The 17,256-nt window shown below is 43.5% G+C and overlaps 1 protein-coding gene across 11 annotated transcripts in view; it reads right to left on the reverse strand.

Annotated features, from left to right (window-relative positions):
- LINGO2 (leucine rich repeat and Ig domain containing 2) overlaps positions 1-17,256 on the reverse strand; it is a 2,318,940-nt gene that overhangs the window by 1,249,089 nt on the left and 1,052,595 nt on the right. The gene's annotated exons all lie outside the window — the stretch shown is intronic.

The raw sequence follows: 17,256 nt of genomic DNA on the forward strand, positions 1-17,256 counted from the left end.
AGAATTTCATTTCAGAAAAAAACATAGTTTAATAGCCGAAACGCTGTGGTGGCTTCTCCTCGCCAGCTGCATTGGGCGTGACAGATTTCTCTCTATAAATGCAAATAGGGAGAGACCTATCAGTCAGCGGCACCAGTTGGGGAGGAGACAACACTGCCATTTTCAGTTTTTTATTGTTTATGTAGTTGAAATTAATATTTGGAGTAGTTTTACTTTCTTTAACAATGAGTCTTTTTGTCCTAAAAGGGTTGTCCACTTTCAGAATTCTCCAATCCATTATTCCCTCTTCATTACCAACTTCGACTTTGTACTGCATTCACATTTGTGTTGGTGTTTCCTTCTCAGTTTGCAGTTCGGCTGTCACAAATTCTGAACTTTAATGTTTTGATCTGGCTGTAATTACATTATGTCCACAAGTTACATGGGTCCACAAGTTACATGGTGTTAGGGCTGGTGGATTGCACTAAATAAAAATAAATAATAAAGTGTAATTACAAATCGGGGTCCTCTGTGCAGAGATGTATAACTGCTGCTAGTGAACAATGGCAGAACCAAGCAGCAAGTGATCAACTTAAACTTATTGTATTAAATGCCACACAGTGTGAACGGAACTCAGCGTACCCAGCTACGTTACTGTGAAAAGTAAGCAAAGTATTAAACCCTGCTATGCATCACAGGGAACTAGCACGTGGGTAGAGCTTGCTCTGCAACTAGATTTGTGCTAGCCGCACATGGATAATAAAGCAAAAGCTGAGTCAAGGAAGAGAACACACGGGATGCTAGGTGCACAACCCTGTCGCTTTCCCAGAGAAGTATAGCCTGAGGGGTGGTCTTGCTTTGTAACTCAACCATGCTAACCGCACACAAGAAGGAAACAGATGCTAAGCCAAGGAAAGTTACCCCAAACTAACCCTACCTGCCTACTTAAGTTTTCTCAGAGACTAGAACGACACATTCAAATGTGCAGAGTGGTAAAGTATCAACTTGCATAAATCACACCTAAGTGATACTAGCGTGCCTGCTTGCGCCGCTGGGAGCCTTTTATACATTAGGCTCCACACCAAAAACTCACCCCCAGCAAACGTCCGACCACCAAAGATTAGATGCCACATCACTGACATGCTCAGTCGGATGATCTGCACCTGCCTATCGTTGGTTACCTTAGACTTGGCTGGGGAGCCAGCAGTAACCAAATGAATACCATGAGCTTGAGCAAGATGCTGGGATGGACGTCTATGCTGAGCAGCACTCACAGCAACCGGGCCAGAATGGGAGACCAAAGCACCAGGCAATGATTGGGGTCTATCCCACACAGCGGAAGAATGCTTACACTGAACACATGGGGCCACAAGATACATGGGTTCACAAATTACACCTCGGTCAACATCACATACATAAACATATTTACTTATTCTGTGCAACCAGTCTGTTGAGTAATAAAGGAGATGGGAGAAAATCTCAATACTAAAATCACTAGCTCCCAATCTCAACCTTTTATATAATAACAAATGCTCCTAAACTTGTGGCATGCCTAGTCCCAGCTGCATCAGGTTGTAAAGAAGCAGAGCAGCAGATTTAAAAGGGAATATGTGGAAATGAAAAAAAACACAGTTTATGGAATGTAGGCACTAAGCAACGTGGGTAATATTAACATTTTTCCTTTTCATTTTTACCAAAAGGGAAAACCTCTTTAATCCCATTATCCAGTTATAAATCTGTGACTCAATTTGCATTTCTAGATCTAAGAGCACTGCATGGAGGGAGCCAGAGATATCACACATAATATAACAATTATCAAATTTTCTTTATACAGAATTATTATTGGTAAATCACAGAAAAAATAAGCAGCCTAGTATGAGTTTATAAGTGCCACATATATTCCTTTGTATTATCATGTATAGAAGTTCCTGACTCTGAAAGCTTAATAATCAACCCACAGCTACTTAGAATGACATGCAGTGCTGTTCTAGCAGTAGTTAATTTATTATTATTAGTCATTTATCACTTTCAAGGGATTAAATAAAGGTCTTTTCCTAGCATTTTAGGCATAATTGCTATAATTTATTTTTTTATTACTTCCAGTCTATATGTGAAATTTTTCTATTCTGATATTGGAGAATAAGAATCAGCCAGAAATTCAGACTGAGCTTGATCTTTGCCTCTAGGGTCTGATCTGTTTACTTTTTTTGTATGCCAGTGTTCCTGGTATTTGGGAAAATCAATATGGCTGTTTTCCAAACCTCAGAACCTCAGGTTTTTAGGCCAATAGGAAGGTACTGTGTCCTTTGAATTTGACCTTCCAACTGCCTACAAAATGACTCCAGAAACTATTTTATTATGTGACAAATTTGCCTATACATGGTGCACAGAGATCGGAACATCAATCTATAAATGTATGTTGCATAAATTAGTACATTTAGCACATTATATGTATGTGTGGCACCCCCAGGAGTATGGTCGCCACACTGGCATTGCCTTTCTCCAAGGAGGGTGATGTCAGGCTTGGAAGCAAGGAAGGGTCTCTCTGACAGTTGATCTCTACATACAACACAGTTCCCACTCCAGGCCAGCAGAGGGAGCTCTGAACCAATACTAAGGGGAAGAGCTTCTCTCTGGGGCCAGGAGGGGAAATTAGTCAGTTAGTGTGAGGAGGGCAATGAGTGTAGATGTGTGGAGAGAAGCTGGAGGTTGAGCTGAGGATAGAGAGCTCCCTCCCAGTGATAGCGCATGATTTGAAGCCTGGTCTCCACGGTTGTATGGATACTGAAGGTCCTGCAACAGAAACCAGAGGAATTGGAAGCTGTAAATGCTCTATTCCCACCTAAGACTTGGAGGCACAACAGCGACGTGTGAGCCAAGAGAAATAGTGGGCTACAGCTGTCTGTCATATGAGGTAGTTCTAAAAGAAGATAAGAAGGAGGAACTTCAGTGTTACACAGTGCTGCATGTACCTCAACTAAGCACTAAGAAAGAGACAACACAACCCATCTGAGAGGGAGATTCCTGAGTTGCTTCCAGGCTAGCCTGCTCCTGTGCCATCTGTAATCAGGACCCTGGACTGCATTTGCCAAGTAATGGTAAAGAAACTGCACCCTGTTGTGTCCTTGCTTTCTTCCTACAAACTCTCCGGCACTGCTACATCCTTGTGCCATACACTGCACCCTCGTTCCCAACACCTATATACACTGCCCTGGGACCAACGGCGCTGCCTGTGGAGGGCTATAACATCACTGCTGCACCCCACCATCTGTCCCAGAGGATCTGTCTGCAGCGTCGGCTTAACGCCTCATTTGCCGAACACCACAGGTGGCGTCACGAATCATTCATAAACTTTATTCCCATCACTCAATCCCCTTTTACATGGGCACCCAGGGCCATGGACCGGGTCACCGCTGCTGTGACACTCCCCTCTGAAGGACCGGCATGGTACCGAGTACCCCACAGCCCTGGGAGGGCGACCCATATGATATCAATCAACTATATATTTAAATGACTGCGTAGGCCAATTATATTTGAGTTTGATATGTTTTGTTCTGCTTTAATAAAAAAGAGGAACAAATTCTGAAGAAAGCAGTAGTTTTCAGTATATTTGTTCGATAAGCGAGTAAAATTTGTGTTATTACAAGGATTAACCCTTTAAAGACTAGGCCTATTTGGACCTTAGGTTGTAGCGGTTGATTTAATCTTTGATTAGGAAATCAATACTACATATAATAATAAGCAATTGTGTAATATTTATTATAATGTTTGCAGGCCCATGTTCAGTGTTACTAGCTATCTGGAGGCAGAATATTTTTGCTGTGTCCAAAATGCTGCATTGTACAATACAAGCAAAGTAGATGAGATTAATTGAAATCCCATGCCCACTATGTTTCTTTTTCATGCTTTGTAAGTTTACCTGCGGTGCATGTTTCCAAGCTACAGCATGTCAATTTCTCTTGTGGAGATGCTGAATCTTCTGTGCAGAAATTCCCAACAGACTTACAGAAAACCCATAGTAAAAAAAGCATGTGAAAGGACACAAATGCACCCAAAAACTGCATCTAAATGAATATATATCATAGTACATGCAGTAGAGCAAGAAGAAAGTAGCCCAAAGCAAAGAGTTTAGTAAAGTAATGTCCCAACCTCTCTTCATATACATTTTCATCCTTTTTAATAACCAGCCAAAGTAAAGCAGACAGCTGTGGGCTTTCAGGCTGGGATGATCCCAGGACATTGAGCACTTCCTAACCTAAAAATTTCAACCCTTAGCCGTCCTTGAATTTGCACATCCATTAGATGCACTAATTCAGTCATTTTGTTTTTACCAATTGCCCTGGTGAGGTGGTAAATCAGGGTAATGTTTGTTGGGGTCGATGACCATTGTGATTTGTCAAAAATCACAGCTGTCATCAATCCCTGGGTTTAGTAATGGAGAGGTATATTTTAGAAACCCAATTACTAACCCGGTAATAAAAAATGAAAACACACGCACAGAAAAAAAAATATTTTATTTGAATAAAGACTCCCCCAAACTATCCTTCATTCACCAATTTATTGTAATAAAACAAAATATCACATGTAGGTCGCAGTAATCCACAGAATTCAAGGTAGTCCAGAAATGCATACCTAAAAAAACATTAAAAGACAGAAATAAGCACAAGAGACAGTCCATTATTCACCAATGTTTTTGTAAAAATCTTCCCATGCTAGTCCGATGTAGTCCAAGTTCCCCAAATCTAGCTTCGGCAACTCTTAATAGTAGTAAAGTTCTAACTATTCACAGACTTCGGGTTGTGACATCAACGATCATTGTTGCTGGGTCTCAATGAGTCCAGCATGAGCTACCTGTCTTATGTTTTTCAGGTAATCATTTCTGAAATGCATTGGATTTGGTGGATTACTGAGGATCTGCATGGGATTTTTTTTAATTTCAATAAAATGATGAACAAGGAATAGTGTGGAGGAGTCTCTGTGTTTTTTTATTTTTTTTACTTGGTTAATAATGGGGATGTCTGATAGACACCTCTCTATTATTAACGTCATAAATTGATGGTACCTGTGATTTTTGACAAATCATAGCTGTCATCAACCCCAACTACCAATACCCCATTTTCCACCTCACCAGGTCAATTGGTAACAGGTGAGAAAAACGTCAGAATTGGCACATGTAATGTGATGTGCCACTTCTGGGGTTGTCTGCAGGCTGGTATTTTTATGCTGGAAAGGACCTAATAACAGGTGACCTTCCCAGTCTGATAATATCAGCTCACAGCTGTCAGCTTTAACTTTGGCTGGCTTTCAAAAATAGGGAGGCCCCATGTAATTTTTTTTCTTTTATTTATTTATTAGCTTTATACATGTACAGTAAACAACACATGCAAAGCACTAATTATATATCTCATGGATATCTATTTGTGATTATCGAATGTACTCGGTGATGCCCAGATACCACTCGTTTATCTGGGTGCTTGGAGATGCTCGGCACTCATCGAACAATGGCTGTTGCTCAGATTGAAGGCTCAAATACGAGCTCCACATGTTTGGCACCTGTTACACAGCCAATAAACAAGCAGAGATTGCCTGCATGCCTGCCAAAGAATCAAAACTTGTGAATTTCTCCGTCAAAGAATCAGATGTTCCCCGGACTGGGACTTTTTTAAAGAGAGTTCTGAGATAAAGAAATGGTAATTTGAAACCTGTGTTGTTATGATTAGGTAACCGAGGAGTATAATGGGGGAATAGACTAGGCAACCAGAGAACCAGAGAGGTTGGTAGCTAGCGGATTGCAGACCCCTAAACTGACAACACAACTAGAAATAGCTGTGGGACTTACCTATGATGCCCTAGACGCCTCGGCACAGCCACAGAATTAACTAAGCCTAAAGAGAGAAATGGGAAAGCTAAACTGCCCCGGAGTAGAACCGCAAAGGAATAAATAGCCCCTGAACATATATTGCCGGTGAGACAAGATGAAGCACAAAACACAGGCAGAAAATAGAGTAAGCAAATGATGGGGCCCAAACTGTCTAGGTAGAATAGTACAGGAAAGGATACTGTCTGCAATCATGCAAAAAACCCTAAGAAAAATCCAACACATCTGATATGCAAAAATACTGAGGCCACATGACCTCTCCCCCACTAAATCAGAACTCTGGTGTGAACTGGTTACTAAAAAGACAAACATACGCTGTGGCATATGGAAAAGAGTCCAGCGCAGGTCCCATCACGGAAACAGGCTGAACTCACACCTGATAAGCAAAAATCAGAGACAAGCAAAAATGGATTCAATGCAAAAAAAGATTCAAGAAGACAAATAACTTATCTGAAAGATGCAGGACAGAGCAGGAGACAAGCAGACTTCAAAATATGCTCAGGAAGCAAACCAAATCACCGTGCAAGAGCTGAGGGAAGGTTGTTCACTTAAATCTCCCCAGTCTGTAACACCTGACCTCCAATCATCCTGCTTCTGTCAGCTAAACCAGCTCCATTACAGCAGTAACCATCAGAGGGAGCCCAAACTCAGAAGCCAGGTCAAACGTGTTCACAACACTGTGTCATGCCAAGATCAGCAGAGGTTTGACCACTAAGTGCCAAACCACTACCAGCTTGATCAGGTACATGTCATCTAAGCACCCACAAATGATGCTAGCGGGTGACACCACTGACTCTTCCCATGTGTCAGGCACTTTAAGAGTGTAGGATTGCCACAACTACACCTTCTTATTTTTCTTTATCCCCCAAGGCATCCAATAGTGTAGGGAGTGGATTCACTATTCAGTACAATGGGAATACTCCTGGATAAAATTTTAAATCCATTAGCCAAAAATTTGAAATAATATTTTCAGGATACTGATTTTTTGAATAAAATGGAAACAACACATCTTGAGGGGAAAATAATACTTGCATCTTTTGATGTAGTCTCCCTATATATGTCGATTGATCATGATTGTGGTATTAGAGCAGTTGAGAAAAAATTAGCATCTGAAGATCTGTCATTGGAAGAGAGGGAGTTCATTTTAAAATTGTTGAACATTATCTTAAGACGTAATTACTTTTTGTTTGGGGACTGTTACTTTTGGCAACAGCATGGTACTGCAATGGGGGCCAATATTGCCCCGGTGTATGCTAATTTGGTCATGGAGCCATGGAGGAGGACCTTGTCTATGTGTCCCACCACATCCGGCATGCGCTGGTATGATGGAGGTACATAGACAATGTCTTTCACCTCTTGAAGGGTACCCAAGAAGAGCTGAACAACTTTCACGAATATCTAAGCAAAATTGAAAAAACAATTAAACTCACTCTAGTATCATCCAAAGAGAGCATACAATTTTGGATGTTCTAGTGTGACAGGAAAGTGAAAAAAAAGCCACTACTTTATTTGTTAAACAGACAGATAAAAATAATCTATTGATGTACTACAGTAGCCAACACACATGCAGCATAAGATCAATACCACTGAGCCAACTTTGAAGAGTGCGGCGGATAGTCAATGAAACTGTGAAAGTGAATGAGGTTATGGATTCCTTGGTAGAAAAATTCAAACACAGAGGATATCCTGAAAATTTATTAGGCAAAACTAAAAGGAAGGTCATGAAATAAGAAAGAGCCTCTTTATTACAGATTTAACCAAAAAGATAAGAACTCTCTCGAATCCGTTTTGTAACAACTTTTACAGAGGAGAGTAGAAATTAACAGGCATTATTAAAAAAAACCATTGGGGTATGATAACAAAATGCCTCCCAAATTTAGAGATATTTAACAGCCCACCACTCTTTTGTTATAGAAAGAATAGAAACATTAGGGCTCACATAAAAAAATCTCATATGGGTTCCTAGAACAAATTATGTCAGGCTTCTCTAACGGTAAGTGAGAGAAAGGGCTGTTATCCGTGTTTGATGTGTATAAATTGCCCTCTTATGATAAAAGGGGGTAACTTTTTATCATCCCCATACCCATAAAACTTATATAATAAAGCATTATTTAACATGCAACTTTGACTTTCCTTCAATGTCTTTGTAAGTTGTGGTATATCTGGGAAACAACGTGTGACTTTAAAACACGCATAACTCACCACCGTTATACCATTAGAAAAAAGAGGTTAGATCTTCCGGTCTCTAAGCAATTTGTTGAGTTCAAACATATAGATAAAGAACTACAGTTTAGGATAATAGAATAAATTCCGACACAGAGGAGAGGGGGTGATAGAGAGTATCACCTGAAAGAGAAATTAGATGGCTTTATGAACTAAATACTCTTAAACCAATGGAGTTAAATGCAGATTTTTAGGAATATACCTCATCAGTTGAAATTCCTTGTCTTTTCTTCAGTATATAAGGACAGTAGTGCTTTAGTGGTAATTTTTATGAATAATTTTTCTATGAATAATTTTTGCTTTTAAAATGTGTATGTAATTATTTTTATTTTTTCAGATTTGTCTTTTTTATTCACCAGTCACGAACACTGTGTACACTCACCCAAGGGGATACGTGGTCGTATGGAGGATGGGTGATTAATGTTTATATATTACATATTCTTTTTCAGTAATATGAGTTTTTATGTCATTGCATTGTATAAAACTGTTGGCCAATAATAAGAGAAGGAGAGAACCATGATGTGACTTTTTCATTGAATAGGGGTTGGAGTAAATATTGAGCTGGGATGGGTATACTCACCATTATGGGTACTTTGGTTGAAGTGTCTAGATCTGGGAAGATTGGGAGACCACTAGAAGATACCATTGGGAACAGGAGGGGACCTGAAGAAGGGACCACCCTGTATACCACGTTGAGCAATGAAATGTCAATGTCTGACTCATACAATATCCCCCTCCCCTTGTTTTCCACTTTTTCTTCCTTTTTTATGGCTACAAATGCGAAAAAAGCATTATAAGGAATATAGGAAAATAGGAGAAAATGTATTGGTAGCTAAAGATGGATGACTTGATTCTCGGATATATCACAGCATGATCAGCTGGCCGGATTTATTATGTGTAGCACTCACGCCCTGACTGGATGGTGCGAGCACGGATTGTGGCCCCACTGTGCCACAAACTAGACTACCCTGGAAGGGGCATGACTAAGCAGCTACCTTGATGTTCACTGGATGGTGAAGTCAGGCTTGTGTGGCAGATAACGACAAGGTACCACTCCAGGGCAATGTATGGCTGTAGCAGCTGTTCCCACTGGGAAACAAAACACTAATAGACAGGCACGACTGGAACTCTGGCAGCCAGGCAGCATGGCTGGCACTCTAGCAGGCAGGCAGTCATGGCTGGCATTCTGGCAGGCCAGCAGGCACGGAGCAGTCAGGAGGAATTGGGACTGTAACAGCTACGGCAATAACACAGACATGTACGAATAGGATAAGAGTTCGGGTAGGAACCAGTTCAGACTGGAGAGAAAGGAACCGTTAGGAGCCAGTTCAGACTGGAAGGACAAAAAAAAACAGATAGAGTCAGGTACAGATACGGTATTTGCCAGGAAGAGGAGAAGACACAAGGATAGACACAACAGGGTAAGGAAGGCTCAAGACAAGAATACAAACAGGTATGGGTATAGGATTTAGAACAAACAAGGACAGACATGGGACAAGTACAGGACAGAAGATTCAGGCCAGGCTATGCAGCCCTCAGAGAGCTGGAAAACAAGACAAGACACAGGTATAGGTGCGGGCCAGAGTATGCAGCCCCCTGGAAGGCGGAACAAGAGAAATAGAAGGACAGGACCTGGCAACTCAGTAGCAGAGCGCAGAATGAGAGAGTTTGTTGCTCAGGCATCCCCCTATGGGTGGGAATGCCTTAAGTACCTTAGGCCTCTTGGCAATTGGCTGGGGACTCCTTAGGAAGGTGCACACTGTGTCTATAAGAACCAGGAAGTGCCAGCGGCGCCTCCCTAAGCACATAGCCAGGAGTATGCAAACAGCAGGCAGGAGACATGAGGTTCACAGCACGGAACAGGCAGAGGACAGAATTCACAGCATGGCCCGGAGTGGAAAGTAAGATAGTGTACCTGCCTGATGAGGGATGAAGAGCCATGCTGTGATGCTGGCAGGGACTTTACATTATGACACTGAAACTTCCCAGCAATATGAGAAGTAGATGGGAGGAACGGATCTGATGGGGGCAGGCGATATGTGCTGAATAGGAGGTTCTCTGAGTGTTTGCCCCACCTAAGATGGTGCAAAGAAAAACATGCCACATACAGTATGATTGTCCGACAGCTTTTGCATGTGTAATGAAGTGCCATCGCATGCGGTACTGGTACATAAGGACGCCGAATAAGGCGTTCATGGCATCCTCAATGAGTGGTGTAATGACCCTAACTGGGTGAGTTGTTTAAACAAATATATGCACAGCTGTACTTATCATGATGATAATTATGTTATTATGAATATGTGAGTATTGTATATGTTTTCATATGGCACTTTGAGCGCAAGGCACTTTTTCAAGGTTCACTAGACATATTGCTATCGCACATTTGATTGAACCATGTTAATTATATAGGCATATGTATGTTTGTGTACTTTATTACATGATTATGAATTGTTAATGATTATTAGAAAATCTAATATATAAAGCTCAAGTGTGTGTATGTATGTATGTATCTGTGTATGTCTGGGATTGGCATCCGCACCATCGCAGCTACAGCCACAAAATTTGGCACAGTCACACGTCTGGACCCCGAGAGTGTCCTTGGCTATGTTGTGAGGTGAAATTTTAACCCCGCGCATTCCAATTCACCAAACAATTTTGCCCCTATCTACATACTGGGGAAAAAGTATGTGTATATCAAGCCCCGCCCCTCATTATGATGTCATAATGGTTGTCATGGTGACGCTGATGTCATCATAGGTTGCAAGCCCCGCAGCTCATTATGATGTCAGAATGGTTGACTATGGGATGGAGGATGTGTGATGGGTATATGGGCACTGGACTTTGGGATGGAGGATATGTATGACGGGTGTATGGGCATGGGACTATGGGATGGAGGATGTGTGATGGATATATGGGCACTGGGCTATGGGATGGAGGATATGTATGTTGGGTATATGGGCAAGGGACTATGGGATGGCGGATATGTATGATGGGTATATGGGCACGGGACTATGGTATGGAGGATATGTATGATGGGTATATGGGCATGGGACTATGAGATGAAGGATGTGTGATGGGTATATGGGCACTCGACTATGGGATGGCGAATATGTATGATGGGTATATGGGCATGGGACTATGGGATGGAGGATGTGTGATGGGTATATGGGCATGGGACTATGGGATGGAGGATGTGTGATGGGTATATGGGCACTCGACTATGGGATGGAGGATATGTATGATGGGTATATGGGCACGGGCCTATGGGATCGTGGATATGTATGATGGCTATATGGGCACGGGACTATGGGATGGAGGATAATTATAATTTGCTATAACTAACCACAGTTAGTTACTATGCCCGGGCAGCGCAGGGCTCTTCAGCTAGTATGTATATATACTGTTAGGGTTGGTGGATTGCACCAAATAAAATAGTAAAATAAAGTGCAATCGCAACCCAGGGTCCACCGTGCAGAGATGTAACCTGCTGCTAGTGTGAACAATAACGGGACAACGCAGCAAGCGTTCACCTTACACACATTGTGTTAATGCCATACAGTGGGATTGGAACACTGAGTACCAAGCTGTGTTACCCCACAGAGAGGTACAGCACAAGTATGCTAAGTGCTATACTCTGTTAACGTCACAGGCAAATTAGCACGTGGATTGAGCAAGCTCTGTGACTAAACTGTGCTAACCGCACACATGAATGAAGCAGATGCTGAGCCGAAAGAATGAACTCTTATGATGCTAGGTACAATACCCTGTTGCCTTCATAGAAAAGTATAGCATAATGGTTGACCTTGCTCTGTAACTGAACTGTGCGAACTGCATACAAGAACGATACAGATGCTAAGCCAAGCAGCTAGTTACTCCAGTCCTGATACTACTCAACCTGTGACTGACTAGTACTCTAGGCATGTAGCAGGCTAGAGACTCCGGCATTGAGTAATGGGTTCGAAGCCACTTAAGAGTGCAGCATGTCTGCCAATGTGTACACTCATGAAGCATAAACAAACACACACAAACGTGCTGACAGAGAGGTAGAGTAACCACCCACACACTAAACATAAATGACACTAGCACGCCCGCGTGTGCTTCTAAGAGCCTGTTATATGGTAGACTCCACCCCAAACACTCATGTCCAGTCGGTCTATGCATCGCCCGCGGGCCAATTCGGAGCTGCCACATCACCAGAGCAGCTAATATCAGACCACCAATAAGAAGACACCACATCACGGACAAGCTCAGTAAGGTGATCTCTGGACTCCAGAGACTCTATGTAGCGAGAGTATTTGACCAATTTGACAAGGAATCTTTAAAGGTTAACTTGGAGGAACAATCTACCATGTCCATTGAGCCTCCTCTGATAACCACTAGACACAGTCATTTTTCCTGACTCCTGGCACACTTATTGGCGTAATGACCAGCTTGCCTACAGGTATAGCAGGTCGGTTGTGGACATACGGGAAGGGAATTAGATTCTGCCTGAGAGACTTCAATTTTAAAGTGCTAGCAAAGTTTGGGGCTAACCAAATCCTTTGTCTACAGTGGGCTTGCTCAAACCTTCGCTCTGCATGTCGAAAATCGATGCAAGTGGACACAGCTAATAAATCCTCCAGAGTAGTAGGATTCTCCCGACTGACCAAAGCATCCTTTACATGGCCAGCAAGGCCCCTCCAAAATACAGGGATCAGGATCTTATCTGGCCACTCCAACTCGTTAGCAAAAGTCCAAAACTGGATGGCAAACTGACAGACCATAGAAGAGCACTGGGTTAACGCCAAGAGTTAGAGTGCAGCATCATGAGTAACCCAAGGACCCAAAAAGACCTGTCTCAGATCACCCAGAAAGCGAGAGATGTTCTGGACCTCCTGGTCATTACGCTCTTATAATGGCATAGCTCATTCCAATGCCCTGCAGCTAAAAGGGACACTACAAATCCCACCTTGGCCTACTTGGATGGGAATCGTGAAGCCAGTAGCTCCAGGTGGATTGAGCACTGGTTCATAAAGCCCCTGCAAACCTTGCTGTCCCCCAAGAACATATTGGGCATTCAATAATGAGAAAAAGGTGAGACAGGAGTCGCAGCAGTAGTCATAGTGACAGCTTTGCTGGCGGCTTGTGCTGCCACTGCGGTAAGATCTACTCAAGTGTGCTCTTTAGCTGCTGGATGTACCTCTGGAGTTGCTGCTTGTCCTCCATCACTGGCCAGACCCTGGCAATAATGTATGGTTAGGGTTGGCGGATTGCACTAAATGAAATAATAAAATAAAGTGCAATCGCAACTCAGGGTTCACCATGCAGAGATGTAACCTGCTGCTAGTGTGAACAATGATGGAACAACGCAGCAAGCATTCACCTTACACGGACTGTGTTAACATCACATAGTAGGATCGGAACACTGAGTACCAAGCGCTGCTACCCCACAGAGATATACAGCACAAGTATGCAGAGTGCTAAACAGTGTTACTGTCAAAGGGAGGTTAGGATGTGGATTGAGCTAGCTCTGCAAGTAAACTGTGCTAACCGATCACACGAATGAAGCAGATGCTGAACTGATAGAACTCTTTTGACACTAGGTACAATACCCTTTTGCCTTATTAGATAAGTATAGCACAACAGTTGAGCTTGCTCTGTAACTGTGCTAACCCTACACAGGAACGATACAGATGCTAAGTCAAGTGGCAAGTTACCCCAGTCCTGATACTACTGAACCTGTGCCTAACCGGTACCCTAGGCATGTAGAAGACTAGAGAATCCGCATAAGTGTGCAACCTGCCTGCCAACTTGTATACTCACGGAGCATAGACACACACAAACATGCAGACAGAGTGGTAGAGTAATCACCCACACACACCAAACATAAATGACACTAGCGCACCCACGTGCACCGTTGAGAGCCTTTTATATTGTTGGCTCCACCCCAAACACTCATGCCAAGTTGGTCGAGGCATCTCCCGCAGGACAATCCGGAGATGCCACATCACCAGAGCAGCTAACGTCTGACCACCAATAAGAAGACACAACATTACGGACATGCTCAGTAAGGTGATCTCTGGACTTTGACTCCAGAGCGCAAGGCTGCACCTGTAGATCACTACTTACCATAGACTTGGCTGGAGAGCCAGCAGTAGCAAAACTTATACCACAATCCTGAGCAAGATGGAGTGCTGCTTTCCTTTACATTTTTGTCTGGATTGGGGCAAGTATTGGAAACATTGCTGAGGAGGGCTGGGTACCCACAGATTGGTATTGTGTCATTCCATTTTTTTGGCATATCTATTATTATTACTATTATTATTATTATTATTATTATTATAGCGCCATTTATTCCATGGCGCTTTACATGTGAGGAGGGGTATACATAATACATTCAAATACAGTAATCTTAAACAATACAAGTCATGACTGGTAAAGGATGAGAGAGGACCCTGCCCACGAGGGCTCACAATCTGCAAGGGATGGGTGAGGATACAGTAGGCGAGGGTAAAGCTGGTCATTCAGCAGTTTGGTAGATCGGTGGTTACTGCAGGTTGTAGGCTTGATGAAAGAGGTAGGTCTTCAGGTTCTTTTTGAAGGTTTCCATGGTAGGCGAGAGTCTGATATGTTGTGGTAGAGAGTTCCAGAGTAGGGGGGATGAGTGGGAGAAGTTTTGTATGCGATTGTGGGAAGAGGAGATAAGAGGGGAGCACAGAAGGAGATCTTGTGAGGATCGGAGGTTTCGTGCAGGTAAGTACCGGGAGACGAACTCACAGATGTATGGAGGACTCAGGTTGTGGATGGCTTTGTATGTCATGGTTAATGTTTTGAACTGGAATCTTTGAGTAATGGGGAGCCAATGCAGGGATTGACAGAGGGGAGAGGCTGGGGAATAGCGGGGGGACAGGTTGATTAGACGGGCAGCAGAGTTTATAATAGATCGGAGGGGTGCGAGAGTGTTAGAGGCGAGGCCACAGAGCAGGAGGTTGCAGTAGCCAAGGCGGGAGATGATGGGGGCATGGACTAAGGTTTTTGCAGATTCTTTGTTGAGGAATGTGTGGATCCGTGAAATATTTTTGAGTTGAAGTTGGCAGGAAGTGGAAAGGACTTGGATATGTGGTTTGAAAGAGAGATCAGTGTCAAGGAAAATCCCAAGGCAGCGAGCTTGTGGGACTGGAGAGAGTGGGCAGCCTTTTACTTTAATGGATAGGTCTGTTGGGGGGGTCACGTGTGATGGGGAAAAGATGATAAATTCTGTTTTGTCCATATTAAGTTTTAGAAATCTAGCAGAGAAGAAGAATGAAGTGGCAGACAGACATTGAGGGATTCTGTTTAGTATTGAGGTGATGTCTGGTCCAGAGATGTAGATCTGTGTGTTATCAGCATAGAGGTGATACTAAAAAGCCATGAGATTCTATGAGCTGTCCGAGGCAGAAGGTGAAAACGGAGAAGAGCAGGGGCCCTAGGACTGAACCTTGCGGGACTCTGACGGATGGGGGTGCGGTGAGGAGGTGGTGTGCGAGTGGGAGACGCTGAATGCCTGGTCTGTTAGGTATGACGCAATCCAGGATAGGGCCAAGTCTGTGATACCAAGAGATGAGAGGGTCTGTAGTAGTAGGGAATGGTCTACTGTGTCAAAGACAGAGGACAGGTCCAGGAGGAGGACAGAGTAGTGTCGCTTGGCCTTGGCGGCTAATAGGTCATTGGTGACCTTAGTTAGGGCAGTTTCAGTGGAGTGGTGTGGCCGGAAGTCAGATTGTAATCGGTCAAGGAGGGAGCAAGAAGAGAGGTGGGAGGACAGTTCAAGATGGATGTGTTGTTCCAGTAGTTTTGAGGCATAGGGGAGAAGTGATATAGCGCGATAGCTAGATACAGAGGATAGGTCAAGAGAGGGCTTTTTGAGGATAGATGTGATTGAGGCATGTTTAAAGCTTGAGGGGAAAACACCAGTTGTTAGTGATAGCTTAAAGAGGTGGGTTAGGGTTGGGATGAAGACTGTGATGAATTTTGGGATGAAGTCGGATGGGATCGGGTCAAGTGCACAGGTAGTCAGATGTGATCTTGAGAGTACAGTGGAGAATCGATCTTCTGTAATGGCGGAGAAGTTGGTTTTGGATGAGGAGGGCAGGGTAGTTAGGAGGAAGGGCACTGGGGGTTGTTGACCAAGACTGTCTCTGATGTTATCAATCTTCTCCATAAAAAATGAGGCAAAGTCTTCAGCTGAGATGAGTGAGGAGGGAGGAGGTGCTGGGGGGCGGAGGAGAGAATTGAAGGTGTTGAATAACTGTTTAGGGTTGTGAGACAGGGAGGATATGAGAGATGAGAAGTAGGTTTGTTTTGCTGCAGCGAGTGTGGCCTTGAAAGTAGTGAGGGACTGTTCGAGTGCGATAAAGTCATCATTGGAGTGGGGTCTTTTCTATCTCCGCTCAGCAGCCTTGGAAGCCTGCCTCAGTTCTTTTGTCAGACTGGTGTTCCAGGGCTGTCTGTTGATTTTGCGAGCTTTGGTATGTTTGAGAGGGGCAACTGATTCCAAAGCTACAGCTATTGTGGTGTTATATAGAGCGGCAGCGGCATCCGCATTGTGTAGGGAACTTATGTCTGTAAGAGGGAGGACGGATTCAGACAGTGAGTGTAGATCGAGGTGTTGAAGATTTCTGCGAGGGTGCTCAAGTTTTTGAGGTGGGGATTGTGGACCTGAGGAGGAGAGGGAAGAGAATGTAAGTAGGTTGTGGTCGGAGAGAGGAAGAGGTGAGTTAGAGAAGCTAGATAGGGAGCAGAGGCGGGTGAAGATGAGGTCTAGTGTGTGGCCATCTTTGTGAGTGGCTGCAGAAGACCTTTGAGTGAGGCCGAAAGATGAAGTGAAAGATAGAAGTTTAGTGGCAGCTGAGAGGGAAGTGTCAATGGGGATGTTGAAGTCACCCAAGATGATAGTGGGGATATCAGTGGAAAGGAGATAGAGTAGCCAGGTGGTGAAGTGGTCAAAGAAGGTGGTGGATGGCCCTGGAGGGCGGTATATGACAGCTAGTTGAAGGAAGGAGGGGGAGTAGATGCGTACAGAGTGCACCTCAAAGGAAGGAAGGGTAGCAGAGGGTGGTAGTGGGATTGGGGTGAAGGAGCAGAAATCTGACAGGAGAAAACCAACTCCATCTATCCATCCATCTCTATGTCTATGTACCGCATGTCTGTCTATCTAT

This window comes from Dendrobates tinctorius, unplaced genomic scaffold (assembly GCF_039654945.1).
Source record: "Dendrobates tinctorius isolate UK_male_01 unplaced genomic scaffold, ASM3965494v1 ptg000031l, whole genome shotgun sequence".
Taxonomy (NCBI): Eukaryota; Metazoa; Chordata; class Amphibia; order Anura; family Dendrobatidae; genus Dendrobates; species Dendrobates tinctorius.